Source organism: Rhipicephalus microplus, chromosome X, assembly GCF_043290135.1.
Source record: "Rhipicephalus microplus isolate Deutch F79 chromosome X, USDA_Rmic, whole genome shotgun sequence".
Taxonomy (NCBI): Eukaryota; Metazoa; Arthropoda; class Arachnida; order Ixodida; family Ixodidae; genus Rhipicephalus; species Rhipicephalus microplus.
Genome location: NC_134710.1, coordinates 62,587,960 through 62,594,160, shown reverse-complemented (window position 1 = coordinate 62,594,160; position 6,201 = coordinate 62,587,960). Strand labels below are relative to the sequence as shown.

The window sequence follows — 6,201 nt, the reverse complement described above, 5'->3', positions numbered from 1 at the left end:
GAATATGAGATGGTGAAAAGCACGAAGTAAATGCACCTTTCTGATGATTTCGTCAATGCGCTTCTCGGGTGACAGGCTCTGTTGCGAAAGAAGAAAGAACTGTCCATGTGCTATATACACAAAGGAAGCTGTAACTACCCGTTTAACACCAAACTCAACTTGCTGCTTTGGGCATGTCACATGCGGCAAAGAAAACATCATCACAGTCACTACAAGGTATATGTACACCGGTAGCGTAAATTCCCTAGAAGCCCACGCATCCACTAGTCGGCGGCTCCATCTATTACGCCATCGCCGTCTAGAATTGGACAACTCCTAGAAAAAATGAATAAATAAATCAGAAATACAAAATTAAGATATGACGTCACAAACGGAAGCGGTAGCGACGTCGCGCATTACCCCTGGCGCGAAATGGAATTTTATTTAATTGCTGACCTGCTACGTGCCTTTATTGTTACGCGAATTTATTGCCCCTAATTTTGTCCCGCTCACTGCATGCGAGATAGAAAAGAAACACAAATAACAAACATTGAGGAAGTATAATGTTGTTTTATTAGCTAAATCACGTATTTGCAATATGCGCAATAAACTTCGCAGGGGTGATTGTGAGACATCTGTTCACGAGCACAGTAGCAGATTATTTCAAAAACTCACGCTGCCCAATCATTGAAACCCACTGCAGCGAGACAGCTGTTTTCATGATATAGCTTTGACAGCCGTAGAATAGAGCGTCTTGTTGCTTAGCCTGTTGTGTTCACAGTCACCGAAGTCGACGGCATGCCGACCGTGCGCAGCGAGAGCAGTCGGTAGTCACAGGAGCGGCTGCCTGCACACACTGTGAGCTAGTTGAGCTATGAAATACACATAAAAATATGTAAAGCTCTGGAGGTACGCACAACAGCACCACGGAAAAGTCTGCGATGCCACGTCGACCTGATAATACGCCCATGAGGTGAGTCCCCGGGCGTTCAACAAGGCTAAAACATTATGGCGCTTCCAGACAACTACAAAAAATCGCACCATCAAATGGGAACTATTCCGATAAAAGATCAGTTTACCATAACACCAGCTCATACTTAATAAAAATTTAATTATTAAAACAGTTATAGTCGAAAAAAGTTGCGTCAAAGCTTGTGTAAGGTGGGTGCACGTTTGACTGTCGCTTTTTGCTATAGCTTTGCGGGCGCCGAGTACATTGAAACACCTTAAACCCTTCTTGGTTCATTTAGACCATCTACAAGCCGGATGGCTTCACGCTCTCCCATAGTAGAGTACAATGTACTCTAAAGTGTTAACCATTTTTCTAAACAAAAAAATAGTTCCGTAGTTCTGAAAGGATGGATTGAATCTCACGTCACCGTAATGATTATGAGATGGGCCATGACCACGGTTCGCCTTTCGCCAAACAATCGCCTATCCGTCTCAATAAGAGGTGATATTGTGTGTGTTTCTTAACGCTCCTAAAGACTGCTTGACCCCAAAGGCGGCTTGATAAAGCGGGCAACCAGGCTTTTCGAGGCGGTGTGAGCGTGCTCTTGTTCAAATTGCCCGCCTTCTTTATATATATATATATATATATATATATATATATATATATATATATATATATATATATATATATAAATTAGGAATAAAGAAGCACACTTACGAAATCTTGATAGTTGTTTACTCTACGTTTCGGCCGTGGCACAGCCTTCGTCAGGATTAACAGAAACACGAGTATGTGGCCTCTTTTATGGGCAGGCATGAACACGTCAGTACAAAACACGTGCGATCAGCATGTGAGTGTCCCAAAAATTCTTTGAAACCGCCGTGACTACACTAAAAAACATTAAAAATGTAAAACACTAGACAAGATTGTGGGCATGTAAAAAGGCATTTGTAACAATCACTATTGACGACGAAGATCACGCATGAAAAAAATAAATAAATAAATAAATAATATATGATAACTTTTAGAAAGTATAGAATACGTTAGGGATGCTTCTTTAAATATTTCGCAAAATTGCGGACGCCAGGACATCGTAGAAAGGCATGACAGTTTGCCTACGCATTCGTTAATGCCGGATAACAGACTGTTGAACTTGTGAATCAAGAACGATTCTCGAATTTCGCGATCATGGTGCGATTTAAAGCCCGATTCTAATAATGTGACCATAATCTTGTCTAACGAACGATCTGGTAAATGAAAATGCCTGGACAATGGAAGATGTGGCAATTTGTTTACGTGTGATTTGTGATTGTTGAAACGGGTGCGAAAAGATGTCTCGGTTTGACCGATGTATTGCATGTGACAGATTGAGCATTCAAGTAAGTAAATGATGTTGCTGCTATCGCAGTTTAGGTTCCCTTTAATTCTAAGTGAAAAGTTAGATGCCATGCTTTTAGTAACAGTCGCAGTGGTCATGTGCGCACAAACTTTACATCGCGTTCTTTAAAGGGGTGACAACCAACGGGTGCAATGAATCTAGTCTTGGAAGAAGTTACCATGTCGCGCAAGTCACTTGATCTCCAGTATACAACCCGCGGTGACTCAGTGAAGATGTATTTAAGCCGATCGCTCTGTGTCACTAAGTTGTAATGCTTTCCGAGTATATGTGACACGTTAGGAATAGATGCAGAATGCGTTAGAACGAGGTTGGTTCGGGAAGGTGGCGCTACTCGCTTGTCCTTACTGATGAGCTCTTTCCGATCGAGACATTTGGCCCGTTGGAGAGCGTCGTCAATTATTTGTGAAGGATATTGTTGTTCGGTTAATGCTTTACGGAGTTGGTCACAATTGCGAGTGAATTCCCTGTTGCCCGAAAAAATTCTTTTAAAACGGATAGCTTGGCTATAGGGATACTTGTTTTGCAGTGTTTGACATGGCTACTTTTGAAATGAAGATATCTTTGTCGGTCAGTGGGCTTCCTGTATAGGTTTGTCGTTAGTTTACCATTGCTTAAAGCTACATAGACGTCAAGGAAGCTTATGGTGACTGGTGAATAAGAGTGGGAAAAAGAGATGGATGGTTCTACTTTGTTGAAGTCTGCAATGAAATAATGCATTGCCGCTTCACCATGGTGGCAAATTAAGATATGTCGTCAATGAAGCGTTTGTAATAAAGTGGTTCAAAGTCACGAGTGGCGAGAAAGTTATTTTCTAGAATGCCCATGAAGATGTTCGCATAAATGGGACCTGTTTTTGTGCCCATCGAGGTGCCGCTGGTTTGAACATAATGTTCACCGTTAAATTCAAAGTTCTGAAGCTCGAGTATCAGTGATAAAATAGTGCCCAAGGTGGAACCGTCGATGGGTTTTTCATTTACCGAGTGATTGTATGCTTGGAGTACAGAACGAATCCCATCCGCATGGGTTATATTTGTGTACATTAACACCACATCTAGTGTGACCAGAAGATCCTCACTAGGAACACGCATATTTACAATGTCACGCAGAAAGAGATTAGTGTCCTTGACATATCAAGAATAGTTAGGAGTAATTGAACTAATTAAGCTGTTTGCATATCGAGACAGCCTTTCCGTGATGGTTCCTATTCCAGAAATTATTGGCCGGCCTGTATTGTTTTGTTTATGAATCTTTGGAAGCAGATAAAATCTACCAGCTACCGGACTCAAGGGGACTAAAGATTTAAGCGCAGTTTCTGGAATTTTATTTTTTCTTAAAAGCTCTTTTCGAGTTTCCTTTACTTTCGTCTTGAATTCCTCGGTTGGCTCGTAGCTCAAATGTCTGTAAAATATGTAGTCATTTAATTGCCTGTGGGCGTCACAAAGGTAATCAGCCTTATTCATTATTAGGATTGCTCCCCCTTTATCTGCCGGTTTGATGACGATGTCGTCTCGAAAAGCCAGGACCTGGATCGCTTGTTTTTCTTTGTCGCTTAGGTTGCGGTGTAACGGCGATTGCTTGTTGTATGCTTCGGGTACATCTCGCTGCACTGCTCGGATGTAAATATCGAGACATTTATCCTTTGGGAAGGGGGAGTCCAGTGCTTAGCAGAAAAAAAATGCTGTTTTGATAGATGGAGGCCGATTATGAAAGTATTCGCGTAAACGCATGCTTCTTTCAAAATTGTGTAAGTCACTGACTAGTTGGAATCCATTGTATCCTCCAGTGGCAGGACAAAAGTTCAAACCACGGGAAAGAACGCTCAATTCTTCAGCCGATAACGTGGCACTAGAAATATTTACTATATTTCCAGCTTCGGCGGAGGACGAATGCACTGAAGACGTTGCGTCATCAGGAGTGCTGACACTTGTGCAAATGTTATCGCAAATCAGCTTTTTTATATTTTTTGTCGCTGAACTCGCGAATTTTTTCTTGCCTGTAGTTATCGAGCGACGCTCTTTCATCGGCAGTGAAATTCCGCGTAGCAAAGAGTTTGTTCTCTTTGTTCCTTAGCTGTTTTCGTGATGACTCGTAATGGTTAGTGACAATGCGCGTGAGTTCCAGAGACGCTTGTTTGAGTGTATTGTCCCACCTGGAGAGATTATTGCTAGTCGTTTCAGACGTAGCAGGCTTTAAGTTAAGGCTTAAACCTTTAGGTACTGTTGATGTAGCAATATACATTTTTAAAGTGGAAGCATGCCGGTCGCAGCGAATACGCTTTCGATTACTTATCTAAGCTTCAAAAAATGCACTGATGTATCCCCAAAGGCAGTCTTACCCCGGGTAGGTCCCAGCTAGGTAGTAGTCATTCGGATGCTTGGGTAGGATCAGGCCTCTTGCTTCTGAATTGGTACCTTGACTGGGACGACGTGGCACCACTGGGAGGCGAAGTGGCCGGTGTTGCCTTGCTGCTCACTGGATTGTTCATAACCCTGTAAAAAGACACTCCTTTGTCTGTCATCGTCGTGGTAATTGTCCTTGCCGGTGTCTTGTTTCTCGTTGTCAGGCTGGTCGTTGCGTTCGTTGAAGGTACACAGCATGGCGATGTCTTTTTTGTTGGTGTTAACTTATTCACTGCATCTCTCGCCGTGGCCTTGTTCTCAGAAGCCCTGCTGGTCGATGGCCGCCTGGTCGTTGGCTTGCTTGTCGCTGCCCTGCTTCCATGTGTGTTGTTTGCTGTTGTCGCACTTGATCGGTCTGTCGCTGAGCGAATTTTTATCACTTCGATACCACTTGGTGGCATTCTCGCAGAGGGTGCAGCCACTTTTTCAGATGACGGAAGACTGTCGTGCGAACGAGCTTTCTTGGCACGAGACACATTACAAATAGTTACGCTGCTTGTGTAGTCTTCCCAAGCAGCCGATGACACATCATGTAGATTTTTGAAGCACAACTGTTGAAAGTGGCAGGCAAGTAGCGCAAAGCCCTCGAAACCTTATTGGAGACCGTCACTTGCGAGCACGCGAGATGGCGGGAGCCATTCAAATCCATGATCAACGTGAAATACCAGCTTTGAACGTTGGCCAAAGTTCCGAAGGAGCTGGTTGAAAAATCTTGCAGACTTGTTGCAACGTTGCACAAAGGCTTCGTTTCTGCTACCTTGACGGCGGTCGCAGGATCGTGGCGGGACCAGGCTTGCGTATATTGGACGTATAGCGGGGTGCCGTTTCGATATCCAGCATCTCGTGGTACCTGGCCAAAGACATGTTGCCGGAACACTTTGCTGCCAACGTGAAGGATGAGCGTTTCCGTTAACGGAGGCACCAAATCCAATAGTGAACTTACATCACTGATGGTAGCACCACTCTGAGAGATGAAGGTTATCGTACCCGCATGAAGCGGATCAAAATGCTGGTATAGGTATTTTATCTGCGAGTCACCCAAAATGGCTGTCGATGTGGCACTCTTAGGCTATTTGCAGTCAACAATTTACGTAGTGGCTTCTCCGGGACCCATAGTAGAAAAATGATTCAAAAAAGAAATTGTGTGGGTCCGGTGAAAATATAATTAGGAATAAAGGAGCACACTTACGAAAATTTGATAGTTGTCTACTGTACGTTTCGACCATGGCACGGCCTTCATCAGGATTAACAGAATGACGAGTTTGTGGCCGCTTTTATGGGCAGGCATGAACACGTCAGTACAAAACACGTGCGATCAGCATGTGAGTGTCACAAAAATTATTTGAACAGCCATGACTAAACTAAAAAAAACATTAAAAATGTCATACACTAGACAAGATTGTGGGCACGTGCTCATTTGTAACATTCAGCATTGACGACAAGGATCACGCATGAAAAAAATAAAAAAATAA

General features: G+C 43.2%; 1 long non-coding RNA gene across 1 annotated transcript; it reads right to left on the bottom strand.

The window, feature by feature from the left end:
- Window positions 1-529: 529 nt before the first annotated feature.
- Window positions 530-5,957, bottom strand: LOC142776863 (uncharacterized). Its single transcript, XR_012887854.1, has 2 exons — window positions 4,666-5,957; window positions 530-835 (listed from the first exon to the last, which is right to left on the bottom strand). It is a non-coding gene; the product is annotated as an uncharacterized LOC142776863 (long non-coding RNA).
- Window positions 5,958-6,201: the final 244 nt, after the last annotated feature.